Below are 23,055 nucleotides of genomic sequence, written 5' to 3' on the forward strand. Positions count from 1 at the left end.
CAGTCAACAGCTCGGGTCGAGACCCTTCATCAGGACGATGGTCTCGACCCGAGATGTTGACTGTTTATTCCCCTCCAACTGAGGCCTTCTGCTCTAGGGCTTCTGAAATGTGGCTTCCCCTCTGCCAGAGTCGATGGAGCCATCAAACACATTTCCTCCAGTTCTCAATGTCTGCTCTCACCTCTTCTCTCCCCAGACAGGAGAGAGACCTGGTCTGCCCTGTTTGATGCTCATGATGTAGACTCCCCTATATTGGTAAGACCATTGTCTCTTTATCAATTTGAGCTTTGAGTAGAAAAGTTGGAGAGTTCAGTGGACTATTTCACTGCTATAAATTGCCTCTGTGAAATTACTTTGCCTTTTGGATGGCATTAGACAGAAACTTGCAATGTCCTCAAATTTTATCTCCCTCTGACATGGGGAAAGGTTTCCTGCAGTCATAGCATCACAGAGCTAACAGCACAAAAACAGGCCCTTCAGCCCAACTCGTCCATGCCAACCAAGGTGCCTACCTGAGCTAGTCCCATTTGCCTGTGTTTGGCCCATATCCCTCTAAGCCTTTCCTATCCATGTAGCTGGTTGTGTAGCGCTATTACAGCGCCAGCGACCCCGGTTCAATTCTGGCTGCTGTCTGTAGGAGTTTGTACGTTCTCCCCGTGTCTGCATGGGTTTCCTCCGGGTGCTCTGGTTTCCTCCCACATTCCAAAGACGTACAGGTTAGGAAGTTGTGGGCATGCTATGTTGGCGCCGGAAGTGTGGCGACACTTGCGGGCTGCCCCCAGAACACTCTACGCAAAGATGCATTTCACTGTGTGTTTCGATGTACATGTGACTAATAAAGATGTGTTATCTTATCTTATACCCGCCTCTACCATTTCCTGGTTGTTGTGGTGAGTGGTACAAGTACTGGAGCGGGAAGTCTCGTTGCCATGGTAAGTACCGCGACAACTGGAGATGAGCGGGAACAAGAAGCAGTTTGAAAAGGCAGGCCCATTGTTGTTCTTGTTGCTGTGGTGAGTTGATAGGCCTGTTGATTAGCCAATTGGATAATTGGGCAGCAGCTGTCGATAAAAAGTGAGGGTCGAGCGGAGCGGCCATTGTGTGAGTGGGGAGCTGAGGCTTTGGCTAAAGAGGCTTCGGCGGGAAGAGGTGGAGCAGGTGAGTGGACGCTTCTGGTAGGTTCTCTTTCTCTGTTATTTGTAATTTTCTTTGTATGGAACAGTGGGAATGGCAGTCGGGGCCGGAGTCTGCTCCTCCTGTAGGATGTGGGAAGTCAGGGAGACCTCCAGTGTCCCTGAGGACTACACCCGCAGGAAGTGCGTCCAGCTACAGCTCCTTACGGACCGCGTTAGGGAGCTGGAGCTGCAGCTGGATGAACTCCGGATCATTCGGGAAGCTGAGGAGATGATAGACAGGAGTTACCAGGAGGTAGTTACACCTAGGGTGTGGGATGTAGGTATTTGGGTGACCGTTAGGGGAGGGAAAAGGAATAGACAGTTTGTACAGGATATGCCAGTGACCGTTTCCCTGGATAACAAATATATTGTTTTGGATGCTGTTGAGGGGGATGAATCACCAGTAGAGAGCAACAGCAACTGGGTCTCTGGTGTGGAGTCTGGCTCTGTGGCTCAGAAGGGAAGGGGGAGAAGAGGAGTGCGATAGTGATAGGGGATTTGCTGGAGACAGACAGGAGATTCTGTGGACAAGAACGAGGCTCCCAGATGGTATGTTGCCTCCCAGGTGCCAGAGTCAGGAATGTCTCAGATCAAGTGCACAGCATTCTTAAGGGGGAGGGTGAGCAGCCAGAAGTCGTGGTGCACATTGGTACCAACGACATGGGTAAGATAAGGGATGAGATCCTGAGGAGTGAATATTGGGAGTTAGGAAGGAAGCTAAAAAGCAGGACCTCAAGAGTGGTAATCTCTGGATTGCTGCCTGTGCCACGTGCCAGGGAGGGTAAGAATAGGAAGAGTGGCTGAAGAGTGGGTGCAGTGGGCAGGGATTCAGATTTGTGGATCATTGGAATCTCTTCTGGGGTAGGTATGACCTGTACACCTGAACTCAAGAGGGACCAATGTCTTTGGGGGCAGGTTTGCTAGAGCTGTTGGGGAGGGTTTAAACTGGGTTGGCAGGGGGATGGGAACCAGAGTGTTAGATTAATTGATGGATCAGCTGGTGTAGAAGTAGACACAATGTGTACAGTGAAGGTGAGGAAGAAAAGGCAGGGGACGGGGCATAAATGCAGTCAGTTAGATGGGTTGAAATGTGTTTACCTTAATGCAAGAAGTGTTAAGAATAAGGGTGATGAACTCAGAGCACAGGTCAGTATGTGGAATTACAATGTTGTGGCCAGTACAGAGACTTGGCTGTCGCAAGGGCAGGAGTGGCTGCTCGAGGTTCCAGGGTTTAAATGTTTCAAAAGGGGTAGGGAAGGGGATAGAAGGTGTGGGGGGTGGCATTGCTAATCAGGGACAGTATCACAGCTGTAGGAAGGGAGGACATCATAGAGGGATCATCTACTGAGTCAGTGTGGGTGGAAGTCAGAAACAGGAAGGGAGCGATCACCCTTTAAGGAGTATTTTATAGGCCCCCAAATAGCCATCGGGGCACTGAGAAGCAGATAAGTAGGCAGATTTTGGAAAGGTGCGAAAATAACAGGGTTGTTGTCATTGGGAGACTTCACAACTTCCCTAATATTGATTGGCAGCTCCTTAGTGTAAAGGGGATAGATGGGGCAGAGTTTGTTAGGTGTGTCCAGGAAGGATTCCTGACACAGTATGTGGACAGGCTGACTAAAGGAGATGTCATACTGTATTTAGTACTAGGCAATGAACCTGGTCAGGTGACAGACCTCTCAGTGGGTGAGCATTTTGGAGATAGTGACCGCAACTCCCTGACCTTTAGCATAGCCATGCACAAGGATAGGAGCAGAATTTACGGGAAAGTGTTTAATTGGGGGAGGGCAAATTACGATGGTATTAGGCAAGAACTTGGGAGTGTAAACTGGTAAATGCACTGCAGAAATGTGGAGATTGTTTAGGGATCACTTACATGGGATTCTGGATAGGTTTGTTCTGTCGAGACAAGGAAAGGATGGTAGGGTGAAGGAACCATGGTTAACAAGAGAGGTGGAAGGTTCAGTCAAGAATAAGAAGGAAGCATGTTTAAGGTTTAGGAAGCAAAAATCAGATAGGGCTCTTGAGAGTTATGAGGTAGACACAAAGGATCTTAAGGGACTTAGGAGAGCTAAAAGGGGGACAGTGGAAGGCCTTGGCAAGTAGGGTTAAGGAAAACCCAAAGGCATTCTACATGTATGTGAGGAACAAGAGGATGACTAGGGTGAGGGTAGGACTGCTCAAGGATAAGGGGGAAAAAGTATGTCTGGAGGCGAAGGAGGTAGGGGAGGTTCTAAATGAATATTTTGCTTCAGTGTTCACCAGGGAGGAATGTGAGGTTAGCGTAGAACAGGGAAATGTGTTGGAGCATGTCAAGGTTAAGAAAGAAGCAGTGTTGGTGGTACTAAAAGCATTAGGATAGATAAGTCCCCGGGATTGGACAGGATATACCCCAGGTTATTACGGGAAGCGAAGGAAGAGATTGCTGGAGCATTAATGATGATCTTTGAGTCCTCCCTGGCCACAGGAGTGGTACCGGAGGACTGGAAAATGGCAAATGTTGTTCTGTTGTTCAAGAAAGAGTCCAGGAATTATAGACAAGTGAGTCTTACATCAGTGGGCAAACTATTGGAGAGGATTCTTAGGGACAGGATTTGGAGAACATTTAGAGAAGCATAGTCTTGATGGTGTATATGGATATTAGCAAGGCGTTTGACAAGGTTCCCCATTGTAGGTTCATTTTGAAAGTCATGAGGTATGGTATCCATGGAAAATTGGCTGTGTGGATTTGGAATTGGCTTGCCCAAAGAAGGCAGAGGGTGGTTGTAGAAGGGGAGTATTCAACCTGGAGGTCGGTGACCAGTGGTGTTCTGCTGGGATCTGTTCTGGGACCCCTGCTCTTTGTGATTTTTATAAATGATTTGGATGAGGAAGTGGAAGGGTGCATTGGTAAGTTTGCAGATGACACGAAGGTTGGTGGTGTAGCAGATATTGGAGAAGGTTGTTGTAGTTTTCAATGGAAACTATTGGAGAGGATTCTTATGGACAGGACTTATAAACATTTGGAGAAGCTTAGACTTATTAGGAATAGTTAGCACGGCTTTGTGAAGGGCAGGTCGTGCCTCACATGCCTAATCGAGTTTTTGAGTAAGTGACAAGACAAATTGATGAAGGTGGGGCGGTGGATGTGGTGTATATGGATTTTAACAAGGCATTTGACAAGGTTCCCATGGTAGGCTTATCCAGAAAGTCATGAGGTATGGTATCCATGGAAAATTGGCTATGTGGATTTGAAATTGGCTTGCCTACAGAAGGCAGAGTGTGGTTGTAGAAGGGGAGTATTCGACCTGGATGTTGGTGACTGGTGGTGTTCCACTGGGATCTGTTCTGGGACTTCTGCTCTTTGTGATTTTTATAAACTTTTTCCCAATGCGACAATGGCTAACATGAGGGGACATAATTTTAAGGTGATTGGAGGAAGGTATAAGGGGGATGTTAGGGGTAAGTTTTTTTTTTACACAGAGAGTGGTGAGTGCGTGGAACGCACTGCCGGCAGAGGTTGTGGGAGCAGATACATTAGGGACATTTAAGTGACTCTTAGATAGACACGTGAATGATAGAAAAATAGGGGGCTATGTGGGGTTAGATAGATCTTAGAGCTGAATAAAATGTCGGCACAACATTGTGGGCCAAAGGGCCTGTACTGTGCTGTAGTGTTCTATGTTCTATGTTCTATGTTCTATAGATTTGGATGAGGAAGTGGAAGGGTGCATTGGTAAGTTTGCAGATGACACGAAAGTTGGTGGTGTAGTAGATAGTGAAGAATATTGTTGCAGTTTACAAAGGGATTTAGACAGGATGCAGAGCTGGGCAGAGAAGTGATAGATGGAGTTCAACACGGAGAAGTGTGAAGTGATGCACTTTGGAAGAATGAACTTGAAAGCAGAGTACGTGGGTCAGTTAAGAAGACGTATGGTGTGTTGGCCTTCATTAGCTGGGAATTGAGTTCAAGTGCCAAGAGGTAATGTTGCAGCTCTATAATACTCTGCTTGGACCACTATTGTGTTCAGTTCTGATCACCACATTATAGGAAGGATGTGGAAACTTTGGAGAGGATGCAGAGGAGATTTACAAGGATCTTGCCTGGATTGGAGAGCATGTCTTATGAGGAGAGGTTGAGCGAGTTAGGGCTTTTCTCTTTGGAATGATGAAGGATGAGAGGCGACTTGATAGAGGTGCATAAGATTATGAGAGGCATAGACAGAGTGGACAGCCAGCACCTTTTCCCCAGGGTGGAAATGGCCAATACTAGAGGTCACCCATTTAAGGTGCATGGAGGAAAGCTCAAGGGAGATGTCAGAGGTTGTTTTTTTACACAGAGAGTGGTGGGTGCCTGGAACGCACTGCAGGCGGCGTGGTAGGGGCTGATACAATAGGGTCATTTAAGAGACTATTAGATAGGCATAAGGATGAAAGAAAAATAGAGGGTTATGGGAGATGAAGTCGAGAGGGGGATAGATTGAATATGGATAAAGTTTATATAGGTCGGCACAACATTGTGGGCCAAAGGCCTGTACTGTGCTGTAGTGTTCTACGTTACATGTTCTAGACCTCCTCTGGCAACTTATTCCATATACCCACCACCCTCTGTGCGAAAAAGTTGCCCCTCAGTCCCCTTTAAATCTTTCCCTTCTCACTTTAAACCTGTGCCCTCTAGTTTTAGACTCACCTACCTTGGGGAAAAGACTTTGGATAGTCACCTTATCTATGCCCCTCTGGATTTTATAAATCACTGTAAGGTCACCTCTCAGCATCCTTCATTCCAGGGAAAACAGTCCCAGCCTGTCCAGCCTCTCCTTATAACCCAAGCCCTCCAGTCCCGGTAACATCCTTGTGAATCTTTTATTTTACCCTCTCCAGTTTAATGACATTCTTCCTACAGCGGGGCGACCAGAACTGCACACAGTACTCCGAATGTGGCCTTACCAATGTCCTATATAGCTGTGACATGATGTCCCAACTCCTGTACTCAATATTCTCACCGATGAAGGCCAGCATGCAGTATGCTTTCTTCACCACCCTGTGTCACCACATTCAGGGAACTACGTACCTGTACCCCAAGGTGTCTTTGTTCTACAACACTCCCCAGGGTCCTGCCATTCACTATGTAAGCCCTACCCTGGGTTGTCTCAGCAACATGCATCACCTCAACATGCATCCTGAATTAACCTCCCTCTGCCATTCCTCAGCCCACTGGTCCAATTGATCAAGATCCCATGGTAAATCTTGGACAACCTTCTTCACTGTCCACTGTACCACCAATTTTAGTGTCATCCATAAACCACGCCACTTACATTCTCAAGCCATATCGTTAATATAAATGACAAACAGCAGTGGACCCAGCACCGATCCCCGCAGCACACCACTGGTCACAGGCCTCCAGTCTAAAAGACAACCCTCTACCACCACCCTCTGACCCCTACCATCAAGCCAATTTTGTATCCAATTGGCTAGCTCACCCTGGATCCCATGTGATCTAACCTTCTGGACCATCCTACCATTCTGGACCTTGTAAAAGGTCTCACTAAAGCCCATGTAGACAATGTCCACCATGGTGGCCACATCTATGTTCTTTGTCACATCTTCAAAAATCTCAATCAATTTTGTGAGACACGATTTCCCACGCACAAAGCCATGCCGACTGTCCCTAATCAGTTCTTGCCTTTCCAAGTACAGGTATGTCCTGTCCCTCAGATTCCCCTCCAGTAATGTACCTACCACTGACATTAGGCTCACTGGTCTGTCATTCCTAGGCTTGTCCTTGCAGCCTTTCTTAACTAAAGGCACAACATAACCCACCCTCCAGTCTTCCGGCACCTCACCCATGGCTATTGATGATACAAATACCTCCTCTAGAGGCCCTGTAATTTCTTCCTTACCTTCCCACAATGTCCTAGGATGCACTTGGTCAGGTGTCGGGTTTTAAGACATCCAGCACCTCCTCTTCTGAATGTGGACTCTCTCCAAGACATCTCTGTTAACTTCCCTGTGTTCCCTAGCACCCATGCCATTCTCCACCATAGATACAGATGAGAAATATTCATTTAGGACCTCACCCATTTGCTGTGGCTCCACACATACATGACCTCGGTGATCTTTAAGGGGCCCTATTCTCTCCCTAGTTAATCTTTTGCCCTTAATATACACGTGGAGTCTCTGTGGATTCTCCTTTACTCCCTCTTCCAAAGCTATTTCATGTCCCCTTTTGGCTCTCCTAATTTCCCTCTTGTGTACTTCTCCACCCCTGTACTCCTCAAGGGATTCACATGATCCCAGCTGCCTGCACCTGACATACGCTTCCTTTTTCTTGACTGGAGCCTCAACATCCTTACTGCCAGGCTTGTCCTTCATTCTAACAGGAACATGCTGGCCCTGAACACTCCTTATCTCACTTTTAAAACCCTCCCACTTGCCAGATGTCCCTATACCTTCAAACAGTCCCCCCAATCAACTATTGAAAGCCCCTGTCTAATATACTGAGAGACCAATAGCTGAGAATATTCAGCTGAGGATATACCAATACCTAATAGCTGAGAGACCAAGGAGCAGTGGGTCCCTCACAGGTCGGGTCTAAAACCCTTTAAAAAGTTTGTTTTTGTCGTGTGCTTTTTACTTAAAAGTGAATCAGGAGCTGAGAGACCAAGGAGCAGCAGGTCCCTTACAGGTCGGGTCTAAAACCCTTTAAAACGTTTGTTTATTCACGGGCTTTTTACTTTGGAGTGAACTAGGAGCTGAGAGACCAAGGAGCAGCGGGTCCCTCACAGGCCCATGCTAATTCAGAAGGGCTAATAAAAAGGAGGTCATGTCAAGCGGAGCGGCCATTGTCAGAGTGGACAGAGTCAGAGTGAGTGGCTTTGGCACAACAGGCTTCGGCATCAAGAGGCGGAGGCCATCTGCAACAACACTGGTGAGTAGCTGGTAAGTAAAGGTAAGGTTTACCTCCCCAGGTAAGGAAAGCCTCTTGCTTGCCTTATAGGTAAGCCTCCCCAGGCTGCTGCGGGAGGTGAGGGAGGAGATTGCGGAGCCTCTGGCGATGATCTTTGCATCATCGATGGAGACGGGAGAGGTCCCAGAAGATTGGAGGGTTGCGAATATTGTTCCCTTATTCAAGGAAGGGAGCAGAGATAGCCCAGGAAGTTATAGACCGGTGAGTCTTACCTCAGTGGTTGGTAAACTGATGGAGAAGATCCTGAGAGGCAGGATTTATGAACATTTGGAGAGGTATAATATGATTAGGAATAGTCAGCATGGCTTTGTCAAGGGCAGGTCCTGCCTTACGAGCCTGATTGAATTTTTTGAGGATGTGACTGAACACATCAATAAAGGGAGAGCAGTAGATGTAGTGTATATGGATTTCAGCAAGGCATTTGATAAGGTACCCCATGCAAGGCTTATTGAGCAAGTAAGGAGGCATGGGATCCAAGGGACATTGCAGTGTGGATCCAGAACTGGCTGGCCCACAGAAGGCAAAGAGTGGTTGTTGAAGGGTTGTATTCTGCATGGAGGTCGGTGACCAGTGGTGTACCTCAGGGATCTGTACTGGGACCCTTACTCTTTGTGATTTTTATAAATGACCTGGATGAGGAAGTGGAGGGATTGGTTAGTAAATTTGCGGATGACGCAAAGGTTGGATGTGTAGTGGATAGTATAGAGGGCTGTCAGAGGTTACAGCAGGACACAGATAGGATGCAAAGTTGGGCTGAGAAGTGGCAGATGCAGTTCAACCCAGATAAGTGTGAAGTGGTTCATTTTAGAAGGTCAAATATGATGGCAGAGTATAGTATTAATGGTAGGTCTCTTGGCAGTGTGGAGGATCAGAGGGATCTTGGGGTCCGAGTCCATAGGATGCTCAAAGCAGCTGCTCAGGTTGACTCTGTGGTTAAGAAGGCATATGGTGTATTTTTCTTCATCAACCGGGGAATCAAATTTAGGAACCAAGAGGTATTGTTGCAGCTATATACGACCTTGATCAGACCCCACTTGGAGTACTGTGCTCAGTTCTGGTTGCCTCACTACAGGAAGGATGTGGAAGCCATAGAGAGGGTGCAGAGGAGATTTACAAGGATGCTGCCTGGATTGGGGAGCATGCATTATGAAAGCATGTTGAGGGAACTCGGCCTTTTCTCCTTGGAGCGACGGAGGATGAGGGGGGACCTGATAGAGGTTCATAAGATGATGAGAGGTATTGATCGGGTAGATAGTCAGAGGCTTTTCCCCAGGGCTGAAATGGTGGCCACAAGAGGACACAGGTTTAAGGTGCTGGGGAGTAGGTATAGGGGAGATGTCAGGGGTAAGTTTTTTACTCAGAGAGTGGTGAGTGCGTGGAATGGGCTGCTGGAAACTGTGGTGGAGGCGGATACGATAGGGTCCTTCAAGAGACTGTTGGATAGGTACATGGAGCTGAGAAAAATAGAGGACTATGGGTAAGCCTAGTAATTTCTGAGGTAGGGACATGTTCGGCACAGCTTTGTGGGCTGAAGGGCCTGAATTGTGCTGTAGGTTTTCTATGTTCTATGTAACGTTTACTGTTATTGTTATAACTTTTAAGTAGACTACAGATAGGTAAGAAATAAATAGATCAGATGGAGGGCAAGGCGATGTGCTGCAGCTGCATGATGTGGGAGCGAGTGGACCCTGCTGTGGTGCACGGTGACCACTACTGCAGTAAGTGCTTGTGGCTGGAGGAACTTCAGCTCAGAACTGACGAGCTGGAGTCACAGCTTCAGACACAGCGAAGCATTAGGGAGGGAGAGAGTTATGTAGATGCTGTGCATCGGGAGGCAGTCACCCCCCTTAGATCAGGTACTTCTAGGGTCCAGAATGCAGATCGATTGGTGACTCTCAGGGGAAAGAAAGGGAACAGGCGGATAGAGCAGAGGACTCCGGAGGCTGTTCCCCTCAAAAACAGGTATTCTGCTTTGGATGCTGTTGAGGGGTATGATCTACAGGAATCAAGCGGCAGTAGCCAGGTCTCTGGCACTGGGACTGGTCCTGCTGCTCAGAAGGGATGGGAGGAGAAGAGGAGGGCAATGGTGACAGGGGACTCAATAGTCAGGGGAACAGACAGGAGGTTCTGTGGACATGAGTGAGAATACCGGATGCTACATTGATCTCAGGTGCCAGGGTCCAGGATGTCTCTGATCAGGTCCACAGCATTCTTGTGCGGGAGGGAAAGCAGCCAGAAGTCTGACATTCTACCTATGTCAATGTTGGTACCAATGACATAGGTAGGAAGAGGAATGAGGTCCTGAAAAGTGAGTTTAGGGAGCTAGGCAGAAGGCTGAAGAACAGGACCTCAAGGGTAGCAATCTCAGGATTGCTGCCAGTGCCACGTGTTAGTGAAGGTAAGAATAGGACGAGATGGCAGATAAATGCGTGGCTGAGGAGTTGGTGCAGGGGGCAAGGTTTTAGATTTTTGGATCATTAGGATCTCTTCTAGGGAAGGTGGGGCCTGTACAGATTGGATGGGTTACACCTGAACTCGAGGGGGACCAATATCCTTGCAGGCAGGTTTGCTACTGTGGTTCAGGAGGGTTTAAATTAGTTTGCAAGGGAGACAGGAACCAGAGGGATAGGTCAGTGGAGGAAGTGCACGGAGTAAAGTCAGATCTAACATATAGAGAGGCTTTGAGGAGGGAGAAGCAGAGTATAGGGTATAAAAGTAGTAAGGTGGATGGGCTAAAGTGCATTGACTTAAATGCAAGAAGCATCAGGAATAAGGGAGATGAACTGAGAGCTTGGATAAATACATGGAACTATGATATTGTAGCTCTTGCAGAGACTTCGCTGTCACCAGGGCAGGAATGGATACCGAATATTTCCGGATTTCAGTGTTTTAAAAAGGATGGAGAGGGAGAGAAGAGGAGGAGGGGAGGCGATACTGGTCAGGGATACTATTACAGCTGCAGAAAGGGTGGATAATGTAGCAGGATCCTCTCTAGAGTCAGTATGGGTGGAAGTTAGGAACAAGAAGGGAGCAGGTACTCTACTGGGAGTATTATCTAGGCCCCCTGGTAGCAGCAACGACACTGAGGAGTAGATTGGGAGGCAGATTTTGGAAAGGTGCAAAAATAACAGGGTTGTTATCATGGGAGACTTCAATTTCCCAAATATTGATTGGCACCTGCTTAGTGCCAAAGGTTTAGACGGGGCAGAGTTTGTTCAGTGTGTCCAGGATGGATTCCTGTCACAGTATGTTGACAGGCTGACTAGAGGGAATGCCATATTAGATCTAGTTTTAGGTAATGAACCAGGTCAGGTGACAGATCTATCGGTGGGTGAGCATTTGGGGGACAGTGACCACTGCTCCATAACCTTTAGCATTGTCATGGACAAGGATAGGAGCAAAGAGGACAGGAAAATATTTAATTGGGGAAGGGAAAATTATGAGGCTATAAGGCTAGAACTTGCGAGTGTGGATTGGGATGACATTTTTGAAGGGAAATGTACTATGGAGATGTGGTCATTGTTCAGGGATCTCTTGCAGGATGTTAGGGATAAATTTGTCCCGGTGAGGCAGAGGAAGACTGGCAGGGTGAAGGAACCATGGTTGACAAGAGAGGTGGAACATCTAGTTAGGAGGAAGAAGGCAGCATACATAAGGTTTAGGCAGCAAGGATCAGAGAGGGCTCTTGAGGAATATAGGGTAGCAAGGAAGAAACTTAATAAGGGGCTGAGGAGAGCTAGAATGGGACATGAAAAGGCCTTGGCGAGTAGGGTTAAGGAAAACCCCAAGGCATTTTTCACATACATGAAAAGCAGAAGGATGACGTGAATAAAGGTAGGACTGATTAGGGATAAAGGTGGGAAGATGTTCCTGGAAGCTGTGGAAGTGGGTGAGCTCCTCAATGAATACTTCTCTTCAGTATTCATCAAAGAGAGGGGGCCTCGATGATGCTGAGGACAGTGTTGGTAAGGTTAATGTTCTAGAGCATGTTGATATCAAGAGAAAGGATGTGTTGGAGCTGTTAGAAAATATTAGGACAGATAAGTCCCCGGGGCCTCACGGAATATTCCCCAGGTTGCTCTGTGAGATGAGGGAGGAGATTGCTGAACCATTAGCTAGGATCTTTGAGTCCTCATTATCCACAGGAATGGTACCGAAGGATTGGAGGGTGGCAAAAGTCCCCTTATTCAAAAAAGGTAGTAGGGATAGTCCAGGAAATTATATACCAGTGAGTCTTATGTCTGTGGTGGGCAAGTTGTTGGAAAGGATTCTTAGAGATAGGGTCTATGGGCATTCAGAGAATCAGGGTCTGATCAGGGACAGCCAGCATGGCTTTGGGAAGGGCAGATCGTGTCTCACAAGCCTGATAGTGTTCTTGAAGAGGTGACCAGACAGATTGATGAGGGTAGTGCAGTAGATGTGGTCTACCTGGATTTTTGTAAGGCAACATTGTGGGCCAAAGGGCCTGTATTGTGCTGCAGTATTCTATGATCTAATGCCAAAGTCAGTATTGTGACCCTATCTCCTTTATAATTCTATATTTTTCAATCATGTCCCCTCTTATCCCCCACCCCAAGGAGAACAGACCCAGCCTCTCCTCAGCTGAACTGCTCCAAAGTTATTGACCTGAAATGTCAGCATTGCCACTGTCTGCTGAGGATTTCCTGCACTGTGCAACTTGCTGAGTTTTCTGAAGGTTGATTGACAACCTGTGCAACACTCCTGTAAGTCAGAACTGGGGGTGTTGAACCTGCAGGAAGTCAGCAACTGTTCTGGGACAGGAATAGGAACTCTCAGCTCACATCAGAACATTTCCAAAGATCCAAATGGGCAATAGGTTCACAATAAACAGTAATTAGATAAGGGAGAAAAACACCAAAGGAATGGGATTAGTTAGATTATTCACAGACAGTGTGCTCATATCCAACTGGAGTTTACCAATCCTTGAATCCAAGAAGTTTACAGGACAGAAGGAGCCCAACTGGCCTTTTAGTTCATGTCCACCCCAAGGAGTAGTCCCAGGGCAGAGCCCACCACTGCCCCATTTGTAACAAAGCAAACAATGTCAGCCTCGTATTCTCTCCTCATTGCTCCAAACCTCCAGCCCTGGCAACATCCTCGTAAGACTCTGCACCCTCTCCAGTGCTGTGTTTCCTGAGTGCAGTCCAAACCTGTGCATGGTACTCCAGCTGTGATGTAACCTGTTTTATAGAGGAGTTCTTCAACTTCTGAAGGCTCAACTGATAACTCTTTACCATATTGCCATGGACTTTGGAGTATTTGCCTTTTGATTAAAGTGCTTCTGTCATACAAAGAACAAGATCACAGAGAACCCAAATGCAGAACACCAATCCAAGACTGGAGTCAGGATGCTTCCTCAGAACCAAATGCAGAACAGCAAACAGAAGGAATCTTGCCTCAGGGCTCTAAGATGGAGTCCCAATGCAGAAACAGGGTTTTCTATGAGAAGCAGCAAAACCAGGACTGCTGTAGAGTTGCCAACTCTAAGCAGCCAGGAGACAAAGTATACCCAGAGATAGACCAATAATCTGGCAACCAGTGTTTGTGAAACCAGGGTTCTTGTACTAGTCTCCTGATGGAACTCAGGTGTGTGTCATGAGGCAAATAACAGTGCATGGAAACCATGTGCTGCACAACAAGGCCCCATCAATGGGGATAAGGGGCAGAATCGAGAACCAGCACTCGGAACCATGACAGCTTCTTTTCACTATAAAGAACAGTGTACCACTGTCATGAAATACACGGTACGAAAATGCATTGCTTTTGATTTGTAAAATTCCACTTAATGAAACATTTCCCAGGAACAAACCCTCTTGTAAATTGAAGAATTGCTGTACACTTCTGTGGAGACCTCCCCGTTCTTGTATTCTAAACCTTCACCATTAAAGGCAAGAATTCAGCGAGCCTTCCAATCCACTTTACCTACCCTGCTCTCTTCAAAGATCTGTGGATATGCACCTCAAGATCCCTTTGTTCCTCTATTCCCAGTACCTGACTATCCCTGCCTCAGTTGACTCCTCAAATTCATCACCCTTCCCTTCAGATTCCATTCATTCCACACTTTGTACCCACCTCATCTATCCATCAATATCCTCCTGTAGCCGAAATGTTCTCCCTCATTGTCAACCACACAAACAATTTTGTTATTGTTGGTAAACTTCTGAATTGCATCTCCTCCTCACATCGCTATTCTTGATGCACTTCCTGCTGAGACAGAGTTATTTTGCATGGAGGTCTTAGAGTGTGGCAGACAACCTGACTCCTTTCCTTGGATCTCATGGGCTTTTGCTTTTACTTTCTTGATCAAGTTGTCATGTGGGATTTTATCAGGTACTTTGCTAAAATCCACGTATACTATATCAACCGCTGTTCCTTCATTAAAACCCCCTTTTGTTATTTTTATGCTCACAAGTGGTGGATGTCACTGGCAGTGCCAGCATTTATGGTCCATCTCTTCTGGCCCTTGGACTGAGAACTGGGGACTCTATCACATTGGTGGATTTGGCTCCAACTAAGTAAGGATGAGGGTCATTGGTTAACCAGGTGGGTTTTACAACAACCTTATGGTTTTGTAGTTAGTGTTTTAAAAATTTCTGGACATTTAATGATTTGAATTTGAATTGCATCATGGTAACATGGTGTCTCATCCAACTTGTACAGGTCCCATCACTGAAAGCCAGTTCCTTCAATTAAACGCTCCACACACATACTCAGCCACACTGTCTTCCTGGTTCCATGCCTGCTGACGTGTGGAAGTGCAAGTAATCTGGAGATCGATGCCTGGTCATGGATTGTAGTCCCTTCCCAAGCTCCCTACCAGCAGAACCGATGTCATTGATACCAACAGGGACCTCACTCAGCCTGCTCACTGTACTCCTTGGAATATCCCAGCCTTGAGGCAACTCCAGGGATTGAACCTGTGGCCACCTGCCCCATGACCATAGAATCCTCTGTCACAGCAGCTCTTCTGTCCTTTCTCCTTTACAGTTGTACAAATCGTTGGTTAGACAGCACGTTGAGTACTGTGCACAGTTCTGGTCACCACACCAGAGGAAATATGTGACTGCAGAAGAGATTCACAGGAATGTTGCTGGGACTGGAGGGCTTGAGTTATAAGGAGAGACTGGATAGGCTGGGGCTGTTTTCCCTGGAACGAAGGAGACTGAGGGGTGACCTTACTGAGGTTTATAAAATTATGAGGGGCATAAATAGGGTAAATAGGGTAGGGGGGTCTAAAAGTAGAGGGCACAGGTTTAAGGTGAGAGGGGAAAGATTTAAAAGGGATCTGGGAGGCTAACTCAGGAAGGCACCTTGGTCGGCATGGATGTTGGACCAATCTCCGTGGTGTATAACTCTATGATTCTATTGCAGGTTTTTCACACAGAGGGTGGTGGGTACATGGAACGAGCTGCCAGAGGAGCTGATAGAGGTAGATACAGTTACAACATTTAAAAGACATTTGGACAGGTGCATGGATAAGGAAAGATTTAGGGGGATATAAACTGGTAAATTGGTAAATTGGTTTATTATTGTCACTTGTACCAAGGTACAGTAAAAAACTTGTCTTGCATACCAATCGTACAGGTCAATTCATTACACAGCACATTGAGGTAGTACAGGGTAAAACAATAACAGAATGTAGAGTAAAGTGTCACAGTTACAGAGGAAGTGCAGTGCAGGCAGACAATAAGGTGCAAGGTCATAACGAGGTAGACTGTGAGGTCAAGAGTCCATCTTATCGAACTGTACTAGGAAACTGTTCAATAGTCTTATCACAGTGGGATAGAAGCTGTCCTTGAGCCTGGTGGTACGTGCTTTCAGGCTTTTGTATCTTCTACCTGATGGGAAAGGGGGAGAGGAGGGAATATCCGGGGTGGGTGGGGTCTTGGATTATACTGGCTGCTTCACTGAGGCAGCGAGAAGTATAGACAAGAGTCCATGGAGGGGGGCTGGTGTCTGTGACGTGCTGGGCTGTGTCCACAACTCTGCAATTTCTTGTGGTCTTGGGCAGAGCAGTTGCTGTACCAAGCTGTGATGATCCCAATAGGATGATTTCTGTGGTGCATCGATAAAAATTGGTGAGGTTCAAAGGGGAAATGCTGAATTTCTTTAGCCTTCTGAGGAAGTAGAGATGCTGGTGAGCTTTCTTGGCCATGGCATCTACGTGGTTTGACCAGGACAGGCTATTGGTGATGTTCACTCCTCGGAACTTGAAGCTCTCAACCCTCTCGACCTCAGTACCATTGATGTAGACATGTCCATCTACACCGTCCCCGTTTCTGAAGTCAATGACCAGCTCTTTTGTTTTGCTGACATTGAGGGAAAGGTTGTCGTCATGACACCATGTCACTAAGCTCTCTATCTCCTTCCTGTACTCCCACTCATCGATATGCAACAAATACAGCAAAGGGGACTGGCTTCGCTGGGCATCTTGGTCGGCACGGACCAGTTGGGCTGAAGGGCCTGTTTCTGTGCTGTATAAATGACACGATAGATATCAAATCACAAACAGCTGTTGTAGAGAAACGGTGTCTACATAATTAATTTGAAGTTGCTGGTTTAGCAAGTAATTAGGAAGCCAAATAGTATGTTGGCCTTTATTGTGAGAGGCTGTGAGTACGAGAATAAAGATGCCTTACTGCACTTGTACAGATCCTGGGTGAGACCACTGTACCCTGACTATCATACACGTCATAGTGGAGGTGTAGCCATGTTCAGGAGATCGATCCCTGAGATGGCAGGATTGCCCTGTAAATGAGATTAAGCAGATTGGTCCTGGACTCTTAGAAGAATGAAAGGTGATCTCTTTATAATGTACAAAATTCTTCTGGAGCTTGACAGAGTAAACTTGGGATGACATTTCCCTGGTTGGTGTTGTGAGCTGCCTTCTTGAACCTTTGCAGTCCTTCGGGTGAAGATGCTCCCACTGAGGTGTTGGAGTGGGAGTGCCAGGCTTTAGACCCTATTTCGATGATGAAGGAATGGAGATATATTTCCGAGTCAGGAGGGTGTGTGACTTGGACAGGAACCAGCAGGGGGTGGTGTTCCCATGTATCTACTGCCCTTGTTCTTCTTGACGAGAGAGGTTATGGGTTCTGGAGGTGCTGTCAAAGAAGGCCTTGGCAAGTTGATGCAGTGTATTTCACTAGTGGAGCACACTGAGTGACAGTGGGAGTGAACGTTTAGGGTGGTGATCAGCTGCTAATCAAGTGGACTACTTTGTCCTGGATGGCACTGAGCTTCTTGAATGTCGATGAATTTAGTTTGTATTTGGAAAATTATTTCATTTGTACCTTTAGTATACTGAGCGCTACATTAATATGAAAATAATAACCTGTCTGAACCAGTAAGTTCAACAGTGAACTTGCAGTAAGGAGAATGTAATTAAAGTTAGTAACTTAAACAAACTTATTAACTGGACTAACATAGGAATGGCTGTTCCAATAATCATATTTCAAAACTGGGATTGTGAAAGAGACACAACAGGATTAGAGTTGATCAGTTCGGGGTAACAAAATATTCATAACGATAGTAGAAGAATTATAGGTTGATTAGAAAGTGGATGGAAGCTTTGACCGATTACCTGCAAGTCCTGCTCCTTGTGAGAATGCCAGGACACTTCTGATATCCTGAGGGAGCCATGTGACCAGGAAGTGTCTAATGAAGCTGAAGCTCGCGACTTCTGTGCCTGAGAGGCAACTGGTGTCACTGTGGAGCACTGGGGAGGCTGAGGGTTTCACAGGTTGTGCACTGTGAACGGTGGCACCCCACAACCACAGAGACAGCAGCTGGTGAGAAAGGCAGAAGGTGCAGGTACCTTCAGAGTGCAGGCTACTCTCAAACCAGCATTTTGGGTGAGGCGACATCTTCAAGGAGTACATCTAGGATGTGGCACATGGGGCAAAGGGTTAGACAGTTGGGGAGAGGGAAGGGGGAGTTCAGAAGTCCAGGAGGATTCAGTAAAGAGGAAGGGGGATGACTTCCTGAAATGCGTTCCTTGATTAGGTGCAGAAAGATTTCACAAGGATGTTACCGGGACTGGAGGGCTTGAATTATAAGGAGAGACTGGATCGGCTGGGATTGTTTTCCCTGGAGCGTAGGAGGCTGAGGGGTGAACTTACAGAGGTTTATAAAATCATGAGAGGCAGAGATAAGGTGGGTGGTCGCAGTCGTTTTTCCAGGGTAGAAAGTGTAAAAGTAAAGGCCATAGGTTTAAGATGAAAGGGGAAAGATTTAAAGGGGACCTGAGGGACAAGGGTTTCACAGAGAGGGTGGTCAGTATGTGGAACGAGCTGCCAGAGGAAGTGGTTGAAGCACGTACAATTACAATGTTTAAAAGACACTTGGACAGGTACACGGATAGGAAAGGTCAGAGGAATATGGGCCAAACGCGAGCAAATGAGACTGGCTCAGATCGGCATCCTGATTGGCAGGTAAAGCTGCAACAGAACAGTGGGAGACCTTTAAGGAGCAGATGTTTGAGGTGCTGTGGCTGCCATAGCACGGCTGGGACCAAGGGCCAGAGCTCCCCAGGTGGCACTGGAGAGTGAGAAGGTGTGTGATGAACACCAGGTGACTAGTTAATGTAAGAACCTGCTGAAGATGGTGAACAGTGAAATGGCCCTGAACCAGAGCATTCAAGTAGAGAAGGAGCATTGGAGATGGTACTGAGAACCTCAGGAGACCCCGTGTAAGCAGTGGGAGGAGTATGTCCTGTCACAAACTACCACCCGTTAGGTATCTGCTGCCCCCCCTGTGGAAGTCTGTGGCTCCCATACCTGGCCTCATCAGTCACCTCAGAACCCACGGAACCTGAGTGGAATCAAGTCATTGTCCATCCCAGGGGACTGTCAATGAAGAAGCAGAACACTGGGCATGAGACAGGACAGGACACAACACTTAGGGACCCAAGACTGCAGTCAGTCGGACGTGCAGAAGCTGAACCAGCTTTCTCACAATCTGTAGATTAAGCTGCCCCCACCTGCAGGTCTCATCACATCTGGGTCTCCCCGCATCAATCTCGCCTGTTTGGCCCAGGTACGCGGCTTACATTTCCAGGCAGGGTATATGTTGATCTGATTTCCCTTATTGCTAATGCCTTATTACTCATCCAGTGACACACTTCTGCAGCTGGGGCTTGTGTGAGTGGCTCTGAATAGTCTTGGCACCTGTGCCCTAAAAGTTGTTAATCCAGCATCTTAACTGAAGAACTATTTGTTATTTCTCCCTTATCCTGTCCTTCCGCAGAGGATGTCTTTGATTTCCACTGTCCCATTGCCCCCTCCCCCCGTACTGCAGACGGGCTGCTCACTCCCTCCGTCCTTTTGGGTACAGCAGCAACATGAAAGCATTCCTAAGGAAAGTGCCCAGGTCTCCAGGGAAACACCACAGCAACACACTCCTACAGAACAATGAGCAAACCCTCCAGTTCCCCATCGCCAACATCATTTTACCATCAATCAGATTCATCATATTTAAAGGGAGGGGCTGACGCTGCTGGTCTGTGACACACAATCTCCACTGGTGTCCCTCCAAAAACAGCTTTCAAATTGCACACAACACAGCTACAACCCAAAGCACACAGCCCCTGGTGATCCCACTGCCTGGTCCCAGGCTAAAGCAGTTCGATAAATCACAATCGGTTATCGAATGAGGCGGAGTACTCTGGCTGAGGTTAAAAGCAGCCAAAGAAAAGGAAGCAACAATGAGATTTATTACAAGACAGCAGGTCATGGAGGCAAATTAGAGGTTAGAACTTTATACTTAGATGCAGAGAGGTTGTGCATATCAGACACAATTATTTGAGAGACCTTAGTTTACTCTGGATAACCCAAGGGACATTATGGAGTGATGGGGCAGTGCGATGACACAGCATTGCAGAAGGATGTGTCATCAGCATTCAGTGGCAGAGCAGATTACAGTCAGAGAAAGGAGACTAAACTTCCCTCTACACTGTCCACTCATATGCCCAGGGTAGGGACAGCCATGGGTTAGACTCCACCTCTCTAAACCATCTGCTCACACACTCACAGGACAGGGACAGAGTAGCTTAGGTAAGGAGCAAACTCCCCCTACACTATCCTATCAAACACTTATGACAGTGTTAGTGTCATTCAGCACATCACCCACAGCTGCTCTGGAGGGTTGTCCATCCTGTCCCACTGCCCCACTCTGTCCCACTGTCCAACTGTCCGCTCTGTCCCATTGCCCCACTGTCCACTCTGTCCCACTGTCCAACTGTCCACTCCGTCCCAGTCCCACTGTCCACCCTGTCCCACTGTCCCACAGTCCCACTGTCTACTCCGTCCCATTGTCCACTGTCCACTCCGTCCCACTGTCCACTGTCCACCCTGTCCCACTGTCCCACAGTCCCACTGTCCACTCCGTCCCACTGTCCCACTGTCCACCCTGTCCCACTGTCCCACAGTCCCACTGTCCACTCCGTCCCACTGTCCACCCTGCCCCACTGCCCCACTCTGTCCCACTGTCCAACTGTCCGCTCTGTCCCACTGTCCCACTGTCCACCCTGTCCCACTGTCCCACAGTCCCACTGTCTACTCCGTCCCATTGTCCACTGTCCACCCTGTCCCACTGTCCAACTGTCCGCTCCATCCCACTGCCCCACTGTCCACCCTGTCCCACTGTCACACTGTCCACAGTCCACTCTGCCCCACTGTCCACTCCATCCCACTGTCCACTGTCCCACTGTCTACTCTGTCCCACTCCCCTCTCCCCACCCTGTCCCACTCCCCACTCCCCTCTCCCCTCTCCCCACCCTGTCCCACTCCCCACTCCCCTCTCCCCTCTCCCCACCCTGTCCCACTCCCCACTCCCCTCTCCCCTCTCCCCACCCTGTCCCACTCCCCACTCCCCACTCCCCTCTCCCCTCTTCCCACCCTGTCCCACTCCCCACTCCCCACTCCCCTCTCCCCACCCTGTCCCACTCCCCACTCCCCACTCCCCACCCTGTCCCACTCCCCTCTCCCCACTCCCCACTCCCCACTCCCCACCCTGTCCCACTCCCCACTCCCCACTCCCCTCTCCCCACTCCCCACCCTGTCCCACTCCCCTCTCCCCACTCCCCACCCTGTCCCACTCCCCACTCCCCTCTCCCCACCCTGTCCCACTCCCCACTCCCCTCTCCCCACTCCCCACCCTGTCCCACTCCCCACTCCCCACTCCCCTCTCCCCACTCCCCACCCTGTCCCACTCCCCTCTCCCCACTCCCCACTCCCCACCCTGTCCCACTCCCCTCTCCCCACTCCCCACTCCCCACCCTGTCCCACTCCCCACCCCCCACTCTCCACTCCCCACCCTGTCCCACTCCCCACTCCCCACTCCCCACTCCCCACTCCCCTCTCCCCACCCTGTCCCACTCCCCACTCCCCTCTCCCCACTCCCCACCCTGTCCCACTCCCCTCTCCCCTCTCCCCACTCCCCACTCCCCACTCCCCACTCCCCACCCTGTCCCACTCCCCACTCCCCACTCCCCACTCCCCACTCCCCTCTCCCCACCCTGTCCCACTCCCCACTCCCCTCTCCCCACTCCCCACTCCCCTCTCCCCACCCTGTCCCACTCCCCTCTCCCCACTCTGCCCTGCCTTTATTTGCCTCCAGTGTCAATCTCATTTCCTTCAGAGACTGATGCTTGTGCCTGCAGCCAGCTGTCTGCAGGTTATGAGTCCCAGGGCACCAACACTCAGTGTGTAACCAACATTCTGTGTGCCAGGCCCACTCCCCACCCTCTCTCTACAGCCCGGTTCCTTGCAGACACCGGCAACTCCCTTTGGATGTACGAACCTCCCCCCACCCCCACCTCCTGCTGTCCGTTCCACACCCGGCCACTCGCTGTTTAATAAAGGTTTTCCTGTGGCCACCATTGGGTTTTTATGCCAATCGCCTTCATCCTCTGCCCCTGGTTGTGACCCCACTGCTAATGGCAATGGTTCCTCTCGATCCCCTCTGAACTTTGTGTTGGAGGCTGAGAGGAGCCCTGAGGTTTATAAAATCTGGCAGAGATAGGTATTGGTATTGGTATTGGTTTATTGTTGTCACTTTTACTGAGGTACAGTGAAAAACTTGTCTTACAAACCCATTGTACAGGTCAATTCATTACACAGTGCAGTTACATTGGGTGAGCACAGAGTGCATTGATGTAGTACAGGTAAAAACAATAACAGTGCAGAGTAAAGTGTCACAGCTACAGAGAAAGTGCAGTGCAATAAGGTGCAAGGTCACAACAAGGTAGATCGTGAGGTCAGAGTCCATCTCATTGTGTAAGGGAACCGTTCAATAGTCTTATCACAGTGGGGTAGGAGCTGTCCTTAAGTCTGGTGGTACGTGCCCTCAGGCTCCTGTATCTTCTACCCGATGGAAAAGGAGAGAAGAGAGAATATTCCGGGTGGGTGGGGTCTTTGATTATGCTGGCTGCTACACCAAGGCAGCGAGAGGTAAAGACAGAGTCCGGTAGGCAAGGTCTTTCTCCCAGGGTGGAATTGTCAAGTACTAGAGGGCTTGGGTTTAAGGAGATTTAAGTGTCAAGTTTTTTACACAGAGGAGTGGTGGGTGCCTGGAACTGCCGGGGGAGTTGGTGAAAGCAGATATGATAACAATATCTAAGCAGCATTTAGACAAACCGTGAACAGGCAGGGAATGGACGGATACAGACCATTGGCATCATGGCCAGTACAGACACAGTGGGCTGAAGGGCTAGTTCCTGTGCTGTGCTGTTCTACGTTCCATGCATGTTCTTCATGATGTTAGATCCCTCTATCAATCCCCACACAATCTCCTCTCTTCCAGGAGAACAACCCCAGCTTCTCCAGTGCATCGATGTAACTAAATCCCTCATTCTAGAATCAGTTTGGGAAATCTCTTCTGCACCATCTCCAAAGCCTCCATATCCTTCTTCAT

The sequence above is a fragment of the Pristis pectinata genome, chromosome 8, assembly GCF_009764475.1.
Source record: "Pristis pectinata isolate sPriPec2 chromosome 8, sPriPec2.1.pri, whole genome shotgun sequence".
Lineage (NCBI taxonomy): Eukaryota > Metazoa > Chordata > Chondrichthyes > Rhinopristiformes > Pristidae > Pristis > Pristis pectinata.